At 37.7% G+C, this 17,958-nt stretch overlaps 1 pseudogene; it reads right to left on the reverse strand.

Annotated features, from left to right (window-relative positions):
- Positions 1 to 16,420: 16,420 nt before the first annotated feature.
- LOC125931193 (uncharacterized) lies at positions 16,421 to 16,625 on the reverse strand (annotated as a pseudogene).
- Between the last annotated feature and the right edge of the window lie 1,333 nt (positions 16,626 to 17,958).

A 17,958-nucleotide genomic window follows, 5' to 3' on the forward strand; every position in this document is an offset into this window, starting at 1 on the left:
TCTCTAAATAGATGCTCAACAAGAAGTTTTTGTATATTAGTTAAAAGGGGTGCCAATTCGCCTGCCAACATTGCTTGGGTTTTCTCGCACTCGCTATACTTTTCCACATATTTCCATCTACGTGCATGCTGTCTTTATACCACTTTGTTCACTACTCACCTTTTGAGTCAATTAAAAAATCAATTCCTATATGATACCTTCCTTTCCCCCTTAGTTCCCTAGAGGGAATTATGATATTTTCGTAATTCTAAGACATCAACTTTTTTTGGGTAAATCAAAACAAAACCAATAGAATATTAAAGATATGCATCAGTTAAAGACATGTTCCATCAGAAAAATGCTAAGGTGGTCAAACAAATTTTAACATCTAGAAAATACAGTAGTTGCTTATTCCTACGAGTATCTCTAGCACATAGAAGTATTTTAGTACTTCTCACACCATATATATTATAAGGGATGTAAATTTGCCACGTGAGACTTGGGTAAAACAAAAGTTGTATTACCTTATTTTAAAAAATCAAAATAAATCTTGCTCTGAAGTCTCTTCTCAACTCCTTTTATATAATGACTACAGAGCCCTTCTTCAAAATTGTTCATGATTCCTGGGGATATTATATAGATCATTCTACATCATCATAGAAGAAAGTATTTTTCTCCTTTCTTTTTTTTTTTTTTAAGTAGGCTTCATACCCAGCGTGTAGCCCAACAGGGGGCTTGAACTCATGACCCTCAGATCAAGACCTGAGCTGACATCAAGAGTCAGGCACTTAACCAAATGAGCCACGCAGGTGCCCCATGGTGGAAAGGATTCTTGACTTGAGTTCATTCTAGTTACCGGGTTGTCTTGGCCACTGCTCAAGCCCATGGGACCTACCTGAAGGTAGGCTACTCTGTGGCTTGGGTAGTAACCTTTCTCCATGCTCAACTCAGACCCAAGGCCTGCAAGGCCACAGCTGTAGAGACTGAACCACCAGTCACTATGTGCATTCCTTATCAGTGATCCTGACACCTACTGGGATTCTGAATGGGAATAGGACCCTTGTCTCTACCCACCTCAGGAATTGAGTTCCAAACAATAATTCAATTCCTCTATCCGCTCCCCTTCTGAGATAACCCATTATAATCGTCTTCAATTGGCTTGAATCCCAAACAATTGAATTTCCTGAACAGTTCTCTTTGTGTTTATTGGGTGGGGGAGGGGCAAGTGCCATATAAAGAGAGAATAGACCTTACCTTTTGCGAGTTAGGAAAGGAGACCATTTATTTTACCATGGTGAACTGACAGGAGAGTACACTAAAAGTGATATTAAACAACAATCAAGATTTACCAGTAGGTTCAGTGTGTACCTCCATCACCTCCCAATAAACAGTGGTTATTTGGAGGGTAGGAGCTATGTTTTCTTCATGGATGGGTCTTTAGCATTCCACATAGTGCTACCATATGTTATCAGTCAATATTGGATCGATGAACTGCGTATAGTGTGAGAATCAATGAAATGAGAATAGTGTGTGAATTCTTGTCTTCTAGAGTAATTCTGGTTTTAGGAACTTTTAGCTGCATTAAAATGTAAAACTAGTTGAATAGAACTCGAGAACAAGGCTCTGTCCTCCAGTCATACCATTTTGATGAATTTCCCTCCAGAAGTACAAGGAATTTTGAATGTCAAACACACTAAATTGCAATTTTAAAATTCGTGGCTCTAAAATTGATTTCAGCTCAGGGCACCTGGCTGGCTCATTCAGTGGAGCGTGCGACTTGGGGTTGGGGTTGTGAGTTCAAGCCTCATGTTGGGTGTAGAGATTAATTAAAAATAAAAAAATATTTAAGATAAATAAATAAGTCAAAACAGATTTCAGCTCTGCTTTTCCCCCCTAAGAAGTCACTGTATCTCTGTGCCACTGTGTGTATTGACACAGTGTCAAGTTAGTAAAGTGTTCCAAATTTGCATGGAAAGTACACACTGTTCACTGAGGGTACAGAAGTATCTTTGAAAGTGAAATATTTGATGGGCACACAGACACTTGTACTTTGCTTTCGTTACATATTTAGCAGGGAGTTCATATCAGTGACAGGAACATGCCATGGGAGAACAAGGAAGTACCTTGGTTACTGTACAGTCACTGGAGTACCCTTTAAAGCCCGAGTGACTTTACTACCTCTGCTCATAAAATTCCCTCATTTAAAATGTCATTTTAAGCCAACTTTCAAGCTTGTACCTAAATCTCCATGCAGCTACTGCTCATTCCTTTACTACCTAGTAAATTCTCAGCACCAGACCACTAACCATACATAAAAGATTATAGTCACTCTGATAGAAGTTTCTTATAGGACTTGTTATTGCACAAATTGGAGAGAATAACTTCAAGTCCAGAGACCAAAATGACCCACAAAGTTTTATTTATGCAGCATGTATTTATCAAGACACTTTAGGCAAGGATCTAGAGCAGGCTCTGATGAAAACCATGATTTATTAGTGACCCTCAAGAAGATTGTTATTTCTAGAGGTGGGAACAACAGAAACACAAATGACTATAATTCAGGACATAGTGTGATGAATACTAAAAGAGGAACGGAGTTCAAAGGAGGTAGTAACCACTTTCAGCTAGAGGAATTGGGCATTTCTGCATAGAAGGGTCATTAAACTGTGCCAAAAAGAATGGGTTACATCCCATTTGGACAAACAGTGATTGGGAAGGCAGGTCTAACGCAGGGAATGCCTTGAAGAAAGACACACACTCAGTCCCCGAGAGGCAAATCAGCTACTGGAACAATAGCAAACATTCTTGTTTCATCATATTTCCTACTTGGGTGTATTAAATGTTTATATTTCATATGAGTAATGGAAGATATTATTATGAAATATACTCTATATTTACTCTATAGTAAAAAATTGACCAACCAACAATATGCAGAGAGTAAAATAGTACATTCTGAAGTTCCTTTGATTGCTTTCCACATTTTTCTTGTCAAAGTAAGTTCTTCATTCAGAGCAGCTATTTCATTAGTCAGCAATCTCCACAGAAACAAAACCAGTAGGGTATGTGTGTGTGTGTGTGTGTGTGTGTGTGTGTGTGTGTATGTATGTGTTTATGTCAGATATACACATATGTATGTATACACACATTATGTATACCCCATATTGGTTGCAGAGAGAGATTTATTTCAAAGAATTGGCTCATAATAATGTAGGGGCAGGTAAGTATGCTATTTGAAGTATTGATGGGCAGGCTGGCAATTCTTGCATGGGTTGACTATAGCCCATTTAGTCTTGACTCTGAAGTCAGTGTGGAGCCAACATTACCTTTTTTGGTGGGGTAGGGCTTCAGTTTTTTTCTTAAGGTCTTCAACTGATTGGATGGCCTACCCATGTTATGAAGGGTAATGTGCTTTACTCAAAGTCTACTGATTTAAATGATAATCACATCTAAAAACTACCTTCACAGCAACATCTAGACTGATGTTTGATGAAACAACAGATCACAATAGCCTAGTCAAGGTGATGCATAAATCATCATAGTTAACATGATCATGAAGATATTCCCACTAATGAAAAGAGGGAAAACAGTACCTTTCATTTGTTTACGGGCTTCATTATAGTTTTACAAAGATTTTTGCACATGTAATTTTAAAAACCCTGTAAGGAAAGAAGGGAGCATTATTACCAACAATTTCTAAATGACAAATCTGAGGCACAGAGAAATTAAGAATCTTGGAGGTTAAAGAGCTGGAAGTGGCTGGTGTCAGAAATAGAACTGATGTCTTCGGACTCATTACCCAATGGTCTTTCCATTGCACCATCTGCTAGTGTTCCAATCCAAATTCCTATAGCATTTACTATCTGTAATACCCTCTCCGAACTTAAAGATATCATTATTGATATATTCTATTTCTCCAACTAAATTTTAAGACATGCCTCTTTGTAAATAACCCTGTCATAGCCTACATATAATTAAATATCAGTAAGTATTTTTTAAAAATAAGAATGAATGGTGCTACACATCCTATTTATGCTGGGAGACAATCTGTTTACATAATGGATAAAAGACTCTTTGAATTAGTTTTCAAGTCATGCAGATGAAACGGTCACAGTGCTTTTTATAAGGTTGGTAAGTCTGAAAGGCCTAAATTCTTCATGTTAAGAAAGACTTTGAGTTGTATCAACACGGGCAAGTTGCTCAACTTCTAGGTCTAATTTCTTTATCTGTAAAAAGAGGATGATAATAGAACTTCAGGAATGTGTTGTGGGAATAGAGAGTTACTGCATATATAACAGGTACGAATAGTTCTGTGACACTCAAGGTGCAAGAGATGTCATGGTTCTTTATTTTCCAAATAAAACCATCTCCAAATTACAACTTAGCAACATCGATGAGTCCAATACCAGTTATTAACTGGGGTTTTCCTCATTGGAGCTTACGAAATGGCTTACATCTTCCTGGTTCTTGGTCATAGGATGGCTATTTCCCTCCTTGGCTCCATTTGGCTGCTACATACAGGGTTGTATCTACATACAGGCTGTTATCTCCAGAATGCAGAGTCCAGGCACTTGAGAAATCCACAATCCTCCCCATGTTTCAATTAAGGAATAAAATCCAGTGTAGGGCTACCTGCCCGAAGTCTCCATTTTCACCTCCCTTGGGACAGTCCAGTTTAATCTCTTTATTGGCTGAGAACTTTGCAATGAATCCTATTAAAACTCTCTCTCCGAAGATAAGGGGAATCTAGATTTCAAGGGCAAACAGCCATCTTGTCATCATTCTTTGGTGACAACAATAGAAAAAATTAAAATACTGATCAGTTTCTCAGTAAATCACACAGTTGCACAGGCAAATCACTTAGCATATATTAGCATATGTTAATTGCTCAATGTACATTGCTTTTTATCATTATTGTTTGGAGTATTACAAATGAATAGTGACTGCTCCATTGAATCTTTTATATCTTGAGAAGCTTTAAGGTATAGGGGAAATTCCTGGCTTTTGGAGTCAAACAGCTCTGGTGTTGATTCCTGGCTCCGTCGTCTCTTATCTCTGTGAGCTTAGGTAAATTATTTTACCCAGCTTCAGTTTTTCTTTTGTAAAGTTAATTGTGTAGGCTAATTGCACATAACCCATATAGCCTTAGGCTTCACCTGCCAGGACATACAGTTGATATTCATAATAATATCCCGATTCTCAAGACTTTGAGTCCACACCTGAGTGACCAGTAGAAAATTTGGTCTTTTGGTGGCAGCCCTTCCCATTAATTTATTCTGTCTGGGAAGCCCCATGGGTGAAGGATTCTCATGTCCTTCATTCTCATGTCATACTGCTAGGCTGCTGTTCTTATGCTTCTCTTTCCTTCTGAACAGTAGGGAAAATTCTTTAGAGTCCCATGATCAGAGATATTTCAATAGTTAGGTCCCCTGTGTCCCTGCATTTTCCTTCCATAGCACTCTCAAGTTTAGGAGGAGAGGGGAAATGTCAGAGAAGATCGAGTACAGTCTTCTGCTGCCACTGCTCGCCTTGACATTCAGGCAAACTACCAGGCCTGTTCTTCCATATGTTCTCATAGTTTCTAAGGTCCCTTTCTCTAGATCACCCTCCTTTGGGGAAGCTCAGTCCCCTAGATTGGTTTCTGGATGACTGAACACAACATGTGGACCAGGTTTGCGTTCTCTTCTACAGATATCCTGGGCCCGTGCAAAACAAGATGTGTGTCTAGACATCTGTTTCAGTCCTTAGGAGCATTCTGTGATGGTCACAAAGCCCCTGGAACATTTTGTCACACCAAGTTGTGCTATCAGGGGCAAAGAACCTTATGTCAGGCTCCAACCTTGACCTACTGCAGAATATTCCTTTAAGCAACTAGTGTATGGTACACAGTAAGCTCTTAGTAAACATAATCCCCCTTTTGTCTTCTTTGCCTAAAAATGATTTGATGTATTTGCCAGATAGTTGACTATAAAACACATTTTATCTTTATGTCAAGCTAATTGTTTTTTTAAGCGTATTTATTTTGAGAGAAAGAGAGAGAGTGTGAGAGAAAGCAAGTGAGTGGGTTGGGGCAGGGGGGGAGAGAGAGATAGAGGGAGAAAGAATCCTGAGCAGGCTCCATGTTGATAGCACAGAGCCTGATGCAGGGCTTGAATTCACAAACCATGAGATCATGACCTGAGCCACAAGCTAATTGTTTTTATAGTGAAAAAAATCTGTGACCCAAAGTCCTCTGGGTCATGTTGTTAAGCAGAGCATCTCAGGACTTGGGAGCTTATTATCAATGCAGCCTACACATTGTAAGCATGACTGGCTTAATCAGAAAAACTATTAGTAGAATGTATAATGGCTACTGGGGAAGAGTCACGGCCTTGTACCCTGGTGGAAGCCATTTCAGTTTGGACTCCTACAAGCAAATGGAATAAACCTAGTTCTTCAACTGCCTGTGACAGAGACACATAGGGTAGGATGCTCAGGTGAAGAATAAAATACCAAACAAATAAATAAAAACCTCCCCCACAGTTTACAAGTAAAGCAGGAAGTCAACTGTTTGCAAACTATATTGCAGGGAAATGAAGCCTCTATAAAGCCTTTATTTAGGTGAACTTTGAACTTTTGTCATTGCAAAGAATAAGTACTATTTAAAAATCCTTAGAAGGCACTGAAGAAAAGAAGTAACACACAGAATGGTGTGGGGGAGACATCATGGGAAAACAGAAAATGATTTGCAGAGCTGGGACAGTTGAGGAAGAGGTGTTCAGATCTGACCAAACCTGAGACTATTCCTTACATCATTCTGGTTTAAGGATTCTCACAAAGTCTTTAAGGAAGAAAATGTGGAAATTAATTTAAAAAATACACTTAGATGATGTTTATGGATATATTATGAGCCTTTCACATTATAATTTAGTTAATCTTTAAAACAACCACATGAAGTGCTATTGGTCCCATTTTTATAGATAAACAAATTGAGGCATAACTTGCCTCCAAACATAGGGCAAGAAACAGAGCCAGAATTAAAAGTCAGGTAGTCTTGATTAAAGATAGTGTTATCATATGATGTAGCAATTTCACTCCTAGGGCCTAGTAATTCTGTTCGGAGAGAAATGAAAACACATGTCCGCATAAAAATGGGTGCACTAACATTTATAGCAGCATTATTCATAATAGCCAAAAGGTGAAAATAATTCAAAAGTCCACTGATGAGTGAATGAATAAACAAAATGTGGTATATCCGTACAAGGGAATGTTATTCAGCATACAAAGGAACCAAGTGCTGATCCATTCTATAACATGGATGAACTTTGAAAAAATACTGCTAAATGAAAGAAACCAGTTACAGAGACCACTTATTATATTATTCCATCTGTATGAAATACCCAAAATAGGCAACTCTGTAGAGACAGATAGTAAATTAGTAACTGCTTCGGGTGAGAGACATGGGACCTGGGAGCGATAGTTGAGGGATAACAGAGTCTCAGGGGGGGAAAAAAAAAACCACCCAGGTAATCTGGTTCCAGAGTCTGGCATTTCAACCCCTGGGCTATGCCATCTTTCTTGAAGCCGGCTGACCAGAGCTTTTTGCTGTGTATGCTCAGACATTTTAAAATAACTTATGGTTGGATACACATGGGGAGAAAGTCAACTAAAAAGAGACCTTAAAGAAGATTGGCTTGAGGAAGCTCAATGATAAATGGGTGGGTAGAGTTTTAACATCTGTCTGCTATGACTACTCCTGTACCCTTCCCTTCCTATTTTCTGTTGCTGCTTACCATCACAGAAAATGTGGGGTGAAAGTGTCAAGGTAGGATGCCAGAACAGATTTGCTACATTGCTGGTCTATTTCACTAAGTTAACCTTTTGAAAATGGCCAAATAGAACTCCAAACTTGATCTCTCAAGGAAACAATTTGCAAGTTGTGAGACAATGTCAGCTAAGTAAACGGAACACAGATACCTCAAAACTGAAAAGCCGAAAATTTTTCTCCTGCCTTTGTCAAAAGATCTCACCTTTGATTTCTGGTACTGGCCAACAAACAGGTGTGAAGAAGGGCCCCCTGCTGGCCCTTAACTAATAAATTCTAAGTGAATTGGAGGCCTATACTCAGTGCCTTAGTCTGGCACGTGTAACTGTCTAAAATTACCAAAACAGGAGGCTCGTTGATGATGATAGTCTCAGGTTATAAATAATGCTCTCATCATTACCAAAGGCTGCTTTAATTAACCTGGGTTTCATGTGAACAACCACCAATCAGAAATGGTAATATGAAAAGTCACACACCTTGTATTTGTCCCTCTTTTCTCAGAAGAGGATTTCATTCCTCAAGTCTCAATTCTAAAGCTCCCAAAAAGCTTTCATTTGAAAACCTGATTATGTCTATGGTAATAATAATACTTTTCCAAAGTGCCCACACTTACACATTCAGTAATTCTCCATATTCTTTCCTTCTCACCCACCAGATGGTGCTACTTCCTTACATTTCCTAAAGATAACAACTTCCTTCTGAAGGAAGTTACTGCCGTAGGTTTTAGGTACCCTGGGTTCATATTCCAAAATTTGCAAATTTCTCTTATTCAACATCTCGTAATGTAATAAAGAATTTTGTAAATGGAAACCTGTTGGTTGTAATTGGAAAAAAAAAAAAAAAACACCTAGATGTTTGACTTTTAAATCACTGTTGTGTATTTAAACCAGAAGTAAGGTCAAGTGGCTACAGGAAAGTTGTGGTGACAGAAACCATGCGATCACCAGAGACACCCCCCACACCTTCTACTTGCATGGTATCTTATTCCTAATGGGAATAACGGGGGTAAGAGTAGATGTGTTCTTATCCCACAAACATTGCTTCATTAAAAACAAAATATATTACCCGCAATGATCTTAGAACTGTAACTTAGTCTTTAACAAAGGTTTACAGAGATCTTAGAATATTCTTCCCCAGTCACAAAACGTAAAGCAGTCTCTAAAATAAGGATAATATTTATCCTGAACCTACAAACAACCTTGGGAATGAAAGATCTGAGATTAGGAGGGGTAAGCGTCTGGATGTGTGGATCAGTTCATAGGGCTGTGAAAGAGACAGATCAAACATTCCATTTGCTCTCCTCCATTTCCTGGCCTTCTTGCAATTAGAATGAGCACAAAGAACTAGTTCTGACCAGTGAAATAGTAGTGGATGTAAGTGTATTACTTGCAGGGTGAGGGAGTCAAAAGCCGATGCAAGTTTCTCAAGTTTCTCTCTTCCCTTAACAAAGTACCTGAGGAAGCTGCATGTTCCGGATGGTGTAGCTAACAAGATGGTGACAGCTCCATTGGCCTGGATCCGTGTGTGGAGCAGAAAGTCTGCCAACTCATATGGGAGATGTGATGTGAACAAAAAATATATTTTTGTCGTATCAAGCTACTGAGATCTTGGGTTGACCGTAATCCTTGAGCATATGCCCAGAACAATGCTAGCATGTTTTTTGTTTTTTGTTTTTTGTTTTTTCTGCTCCACTGCTTTCTTCTATCATGTCTAAGCAATACATTACTTGATTCTGTTTCAGAGTATTTGCTTTTTGGGCTTTTGTTAGAATGTAGATTTTAAGTTGATCTGTGTTCATTTGCATTACCTACTGTGCTGAAATCCTTGACTGTTATTTTCCTCTCTCTATAAGGATTAGCTACAAAAATTTCAAGAGAAGGCATTTTAGCATGAGCTTTGTAGATAGAATGGTTAGAGTCCCAATAATGTAATTCGATAATTTGTGTTATAAGTTAAAAAGTAAAAAGGTCTTCATAAGTACCCATTTCTTCTTCTCTAAAATGGGAGGAACAAGATCACAGAACTTGTAAGTTTGATGCGATGATTGATTGAATCAGAAAATTATTATATTTTGAGTACTTTTTAAAAATTAATAATATAGTTTTCTTTTTGCTTTTCTGAGCCCATGACTTTCATCTTGGTTTTAAGGAGGCTTCCCTCTATGAATCTAAAATTTATCGTGTGTGGAATACAAATAGAATAAATTAAAATTCTGCTTCTGATATCTAAAATGAATTGTGCAGCAAGATAACAGCCATGTTAGCTAAGTAGTTCTCTAGCGATGGAGAGATGTCACTCCTACCTAAGGCCGCCAGGCCTTCCCTGGGGTAAAACACACTCCCTTTTGAACTAAGGGGAACTGTGGCAAGAAGAAAAGAGTAAGAAAGCGGCAGTGAAGGGAGCAGATGTCTCTGTACTTTTCCCTCTCTGGGCTTTGGCTCTGGCCTAGAGCTGAGCACACAGAGAGTAGAGAGGTACTCTTTCTTCCTCTTCATCATTTGAGACTCTGGGAGGAAGCAACCATGCTGGCTGCCTTACACCAAGTTGAAGCACAGTCACCTAAAAATGAACTACGGTCAGGTAGCTTTCCTGGGCTGCCTTTGATCCGATGTAGTATATGCTGACCCCAAGTTATTGAGCATCTGACTGGAGAGCTTGCCAGGAGTCACCTTAGCAGAACAAGAGGCCTAGTGGCCAGGATTTTAGAGAATACTGGGACCAAATGAGAGGCACAGCCAGACCCAGAGCAGTGACCTGGACTAGTGGGAGATAATGAGACTTAGCCAGCAAGGGGTCACTACTGTGAGACCAGAGAAGCCAAATCACAGTTGCACCCAACTTAAACTTCAGCCTTAAATACCTCCAAAGGTAAGCAGTATCCTGGTAGATAAAGAATATTGCACTACAAACCAGAAGAAGCAAAGGACATTACTCTCAAGATCCTTGATCCTTCCTGGCTGCCGTGAGGTTGTTTAAGCTCCCCTCATGTAATCCCACATGAATGGACTCCATTCTTAGTGAGAGACGAAGAAGAATGAAGGAGGCCGTATGAGAGACTGAGCACTTTTATTCTATAGAAAGGAATATTACACTTTTAAAGATGTTGGGTTGGATTAAATTTAAATGCAATTAAACAATCAACTTGTTTATTAATTCAGAAGTAGGGGGTTCAAACTGAAGACCAAAATAGTTGTACACAAAGTAAAGTAATTACATCATACACACACACACACACACACACACACACACGTATATACACACACATATATTCATATATAATATATACATATACATACATTAATATATATAATATATACATATATACACATAAAACACATGTTTTATGTGTATATATTATATATATTTACATTATATGTAATTAATGTATACATGTAATTATGTATACACAATGTAATTACATACATGTAATATGTATACATATTTTAATAAATATGCATATATATGTGTGTGTATATACACATATACATAAAATGTAATTGCTTTGTTTTGCCTACAACTGCTTTGGTCTTCAGTTTGAATCTCCTACATCTGGGTAGGAAAAAAAATACACAGCATAGTATGACTTAAGCCTATGACCCTGCTACACAGTGCTCATAATAAGTGTTTAATACATGTTGAATTAATGTTAAAGCTTCCAGAATACACAGCATCGCTTCTTGGATATTTAAGAAGCATATAAAATTTATTATGTAAAACAAGGAATTCCTGATTCCCACAATTCCGATTTACTCTTTCTCTGCCTTTTCCATGTCAGTAAATGGGCTCACCATTCAGCTAATTTCCTCAGTCTTTGGGTTTTTCCTTTTCTTTTATCTCCACATCCAACCCAGCAGGAACTCTTATTGGCTTTCTCATTAAATATGTGTTGACTCTATTCCTTTCTCTCCATCTCTGTTACATAAATTTAATCAAGACCAACCAGATTTCCGTGTTTAATTTCTTAACAGTTCCCCTATCCATTCTATTTTCCCCCCAGAATATAGTCTTTTAAAATGTAATCTTTTAGAAACATAAAAGAAATCTTGTCAATCCCCTGCTTAAAATGCTTTCGTGACTTTTTATTACTTTTAAAATAAAATCTAAGCCTATTGCCTTTGTCAACAAAGCTCTGCATAGTTTGGTCTCTACTTGGCTCTCTAACTTCATCTCTCACCTCTTTCCTTCCTCAGAGGTTAAAACTGTACAGGACTCCTTGATATTTCTCAGTCATGCCAGAACTTCTGCACATGTCCTGTGTGTCTAGAATCCTCTTCCTCTGGATCTTTGCAAGACTAGCTCCTTTGCGGTCTATATACATCTCATCTCAAATATCACTTTAGAATTTTCTGACTATCCCAGTTATTCTTTATCAAATGTTTATCTTCGTTATAATGTTTTTCACAATCTATAATTCTTTTGATTTTTAAATTCTGCTGACCTGTTTATTGCCTGTGTTCCCCCAATAGACTATAAGCTCTGTGGGGGCAAGAATCTTGTCTATTCACTCTTGTATTCCCATCACCTAGAACTATTATCTGTACACAGAAGGCTCAATAAATATTTGCTGAAAGAAAAAGGAGGGATGGAAAAAAGGAAGGAAGGAAGGAAGAAAAAAAGATGTGCAAAAAAGAATGAAATGAAGTCCAAAATAAATATTTGCTGAAAGAAAAAGGGGGGATGGAAAAAGGAAGGAAGGAAGGAAAGAAAGAAAAAAAGATGTGCAAAAAAGAATGAAATGCTCCTAAGTCCAAGGGATTAATAAAGTTCATTTTGATAATGTAATATATCTTATTTTCTGCTATATAAATCAAGAATAAGCCATTTATTATTTATAATGAAACTTGAAGTTATTTGCTTTTTATAATCATTGTATATTCTGAAGTAATTTCATAAGAAATTTTATTAATCTTGGTTATTGAGTTGCTTCACCAAATTGAAACACAATCCATCATGTAATAGTGCTGTTTGTCAAATATTTTCAGCTTCCTGCCTTCAGGTACATGGTAGTAGGAATGTAATTGTGGTCCCTTTTTTGGTTGGGTGGGTCCATGTGACTGGTTCCAGCTAATGAGTAATGAGTGGTGATGGATGTGGTGTGTATCATTCCCAGACTGAAGCATAGAATTACTGATACAAGATGTTTCAAAGATTCGCTTTCTTCTGCCATGGGTTCACTGGATAACGTTGTAGTCTTTATGCTACTTTCATTATTATTTGTTCTTTAGATGTTTTTCTCTCAATAATTTATTAAATTTTGATGAATATAGGCATTTTTGCTTTACTTTGTAAAGCCATTACTTTGATATGCCTTGGAAATACATATATTTTAAATTTTTATTATTGAAGTATAGTTGACATATATTAGTTTCAAGTATACAGTATAGTGATTTGGTAATTCTGTCCATTAAGCAATGTTCGCCACAAAAAAAGTGTATTGGAAATTCGATTCAATTCTTCATCACTACTTATTCAGGAAACATCTACTATGTATCAGATACTCTCCCAGGCTCTTGGGATAGGTCAATGGACAAAACTGACTATGATGTTCACCCTTTTGAAGCTTGCATTATGAAGTCAGAGAGACAATAAATATGTTATTTAAGTAAATTAGATAGTATGTTGTAGGTAATAAATGCCATGAAAAGAGAAAATGTACAGGAAAATGGGAAGTCTAAGATTTGGACTAGGTGGTCAGGGTAGACCTCAACTGGCAGAGTAAAGTACACAGGCAATGTCTTGAAGAAGGTACAGGACTGAGCTGAACAGATAGATATCTGAGGCCAGGGTACTCCAAGCTAGAATGGAATAGCTACAGCGACAATCCCCAATATTTTGGTCTCAGGACTCTTTTATGCTCTTAAAATAATGTTAAGGACCTTTTGTTTTATTTTTGACCATTTAGTCCCATGAAAGTGTCCTGAGGACTTACAGAGATCCCTGGGTCATCCTTTGAGAACCACTGAGCTGGAGCAAAGGCTCTGAGAGAGTCTGATCTGTTGCCTGCTCTGTTGCAGGGACCTTGAGGATGCCAGTGTGACCAGAGAAAAGCCTAAGGGACAGAGACAGGAGAGGAGGTCAGAGAAGTGACTGTGATCAAATCACATAGGGTCTTCCAGGATACTGTAAAACCTAAATCTGTACCCAGAGGGACATGGGGATCATTTAAGAACTAGGAACAGAAGAGTGGCATGATCTGACAAGTTTTTAAAAGGACATTGGGGCTGCTGTCTTGCAACTAGATGGGAAGAAGCAAGAGGACAAGATGAGAGACTTGTAAGAAGAGGCTACTATGGTGATCAGGTGAGGGCATCTACATTTGACAGTTAGCTCTAAATGCATCAATAAACCGATCACAGGCTCCTTCAGTACTATTAGATAATGCTGTTTCCCTCTAACTGTTTCACATTCAAGGTACTATTCTCTTCCTTTCCCTCATAGCCTTACATAAAGACATTGTTATTCCTTTTCCGTATTTTTGTTTGTTTGTTTTTCAAGTTTATTTATTTATTTTGAGAGAGAGAGGGAGAGGGAAAATCCCAACCAGGCTATGCGTTGTCGCTTGGAGCCCGACATGGCTCAAACTCACAAACCATGAGATCAAGACCTAAGCCAAAACTGAGTTGGACACAACCAGTGAGCCACCCAGGTGCCCTGACATTGTTATTCTTTAATCGCACATTTCCTTTCATTTTCTTGTTAAAAAGCAAAACAAAACAAAAATATTTATTTTTACAGCTCCTTGTTAGCCAATATTTTCAACCCCTACCGTTGTGTCAGCAGGCTCATTTTTCTGGATCTTTAAAAAAATATAATACTTTGCAAGGCAATTATGAACCCTTTTGTTAACATTTTTGTTAATCATTTCATTTATTCATTTGGCTCCATGCTTTTTGTTCTTTTTGTCAGACATATTTTTCTACAAATGAGTGTCTTGCATTTTAAACTAGGTCTGTCTTTGACTTCAATTCTAATATGAAATTTTTTTTCCTCAATTCATTTTTTGGTATGTGAATTCATTATAAAATAAAAATAAAAGTTTCCTTTCTTCTGGTATTTAAAAAATCAAATAATGGGGCACCTGGGTGGCTCAGATGGTTAAGCGTCCGACTTCAGCTCAGGTCATGATCTCACGGTCCGTGAGTTCGAGCCCCGCATCGGGCTCTGTGCTGACATCTCAGAGCCTGGAGCCCGTTTCAGATTCTGTGTCTCCCTCTCTCTCTCTCTGCCCCTCCCCTGTTCATGCTCTGTCTCTGTCTGTCTCAAATATAAATAAACGTTAAAAAAATTAAAAAAAAAAAAGCTTTTAAAAAATCAAATAAGTCTTATCTGTTATGATTTAATTAGAATGTAGTCACTCCAGTTCTCTGCATTTAAAAAATTATTTCTAGTGTAATATTCACCCACTTTAAATCTCAATGTTTTTTTTTTTTTAATGTTTATTGGGGCTCCTGGGTGGCTTAGCTGGTTAAGGGTCCGACTTCAGTTCAGGTCATGATCTCATGATTCATGAGTTTAAGCCCCACATCAGGCTCTGTGCTGACAGCTCAGAGCCTGGAGCCTGGTTCAGATTCTGTGTCTCCCTCTCTCTCCCTCTCTCTCTCTCTCAAAAATAAACAAACATTAAAATAAATAAATAAGTAAATGTTTATTTTATTTAAGGGGGGAGGGCATAGAGAGAGGGGACAGAGGATCCGAAGCAGGCTCTGCACTGACAGTAGCGAGCCTGGTGCTGGACTTGAACTCATGAACCATGAGATCATGAGATCATGACCTGAGCTGAAGTCAAATGCTCAGCTGACTGAGCCACCCAATTGTCCCTCAATGTTATTTTGAAATGTAATTTATTATGCCACATTGTTCTCTATGCCTATTTCGTCCACTAGATTATAAACTCCTTGAAAAATGGGCTTCACTAATCTTCCTTTACACACCCTTATTTCCTTATCCCTTGTTGACTCATAAGAATATAATCAATTATGATATTTATTCATATTATTTCTCATTCATTTCTGGCTTCCATACTGAGGCACTTGAAAAAAAAATTTTAAGCAATCTCTATGCCCAATGTGGGGCTAGAACTTGCAACCCTGAGATCAAGAATCAGGGTTGACTGAGTCAGCTGGGTGCCCCTGCACTTGAAAAAAATTCATAAAACCAAGGAACATTTTTTAAAACTAATTTTAAAACCTTCTCAAAGTTAAGTGGAACCGAGGAGGGATGGAAATAGCATTGGGAATTATTAACCCAGAAAAGGGATTTTGGTCTATTTTCTATCTGTGGACCTTAACATTCTCTCAAAAATAGATGAAGTAGTCCAGTGCACTCATTAGCTTGAACTCATGATTGTGTGAGGCCTTTCTCTCATGGGAAGAATGAATAAAGAAGTACAAATCGGTTGAATGAAGATGGCTAACAATTCTACAATTAAAATTTAAAAATATACAAAAACTGCTTATTTCTAAGCAGTTTAAACTAACTCATATATAAAGCTAATCATACTATCAAATCTAATTGATGCCGTCAATTTTATTGCATGTCTGATTTTATATTTTTTTGTGATTTCATATTTCTCCATTTTGTAGGCTGAGCAGAAAGTATTATAAAGCTTCTTCCTTCCTTCCTCTCTGTCTCTTTCTTTCTTCAGACTGCATCCTCTCCCTCTTGCTCTCCCAAAGAAGAAAAGAACCAGTATCAATGGTGAATGGCAGTTGCAGAAACACCGAGAATCGGCTCTAGGCTCAGGAGAGATTGCTGTGTCTCCTGCTGGTGGTTTCCAGAGCTCTACACTTTCAGAGAAACTTCTCTAGTAACAAACTGTAGAAATGATCCTTGAAAGTATAGTCTTGGAAATTTATGGGTCTCTTGAATTTACACTGGGTAATTGCTACATATGTAGAGTGTCCATATAATTTATTGTCTAAATTGGGCCATTTTGAGAATTAAAAGGTGTCACTACTAATGATCGCCTGAGGACAGTGGGTATAAACTGTGACTGTCCCCAACAAACAGGTCACCCTATAGACGAGGTGTTAGGGGAGCACTTTTTTTCCCCCCAGCATTTTGTATCCTTGAGGGGAAGGAATTTCCAGAATAGTATGGGAGAAATACTTTTCTCTCTTTCTGCCTCTTCTCTTATCCCTCCCCAGGGGATGGGGAATGATTTTGCTGATTGATGAGTTTGGGAGAGGAAAACTGAGCATGTAATTTCCAAGTATGACTACTGCCAAAGCAACCAGTGTAATGCTCGAAACTTCTAAAAATAAAGATTTCTCCAGATGCTTGTTGCAGAAGTTTCTGACATTATATAAAATAATATATATATTTTGCTTGATAATTCTAATTTTAAATGTCCATATGGACTTTTGGAAAAACTAAATTTAAGCATATCCCTCTCTTCACCACAACTCCCTCTACTGTAAACCTTTTCATATGTTCAGGTAATATGTTCTTTTTAAAGGAAAGCTTTCCTATTTTTACACATCACCGAACACCTTCTCTGTTTCGGAGAATCCTCTGTTTAATTAAATTTAAATTGAACCCTTACTTTTTGCATCCACTACCTTTTTGATTTAGGCAACACATCAAGTTTCATCTACTTTATTTTGTGTATTCTTGAGCTACATTTATTATTAATCTACATTTTTAAAAAGATTTTATTTTTTTAAGCAATCTCTGTGCCCAACGTGGGGCTCAAACTTACAACTCCGAGATCAAGGGTTGCACGTTCCATGGGCTGTGCTAGCTGGGCACCCCATCTTATTAATCTAAAATTTAAAATGTAACCCAGATTGTGGAGCCTAGGTTGGGAAGATTGTTTTGTTTTTTTCTTTTTTTAAAGACTTCCCTGTAAAAGAGTAGAGCTTAAGTGTGTTACTTTTGAGTACCCTATAGATCTTTCTCTGATACTGAACCTTTAATGCTAAAGACAGAATCAAAAGACACACTAAAGGCAACACTAAATATTAACAAATACCTGTTTTTCAACTGCTTGAAAAAGTGAGATGGCTTAATAAATAATCATGAAAGATTCAGTGCTCTTCCAAATATATATCTTTTGGATTAAGAAATGTCTACAATTGTTTATTGCTATATTACGCCTCTCTCTTAAATCTGTCAAAACCGACCTTGCTCTCATTTCAGGACTAGAAGACATCAAGTACTAGGACTCTGAATCGAGT

This window comes from Panthera uncia, chromosome A2, assembly GCF_023721935.1.
Source record: "Panthera uncia isolate 11264 chromosome A2, Puncia_PCG_1.0, whole genome shotgun sequence".
NCBI classification, from domain to species: Eukaryota; Metazoa; Chordata; class Mammalia; order Carnivora; family Felidae; genus Panthera; species Panthera uncia.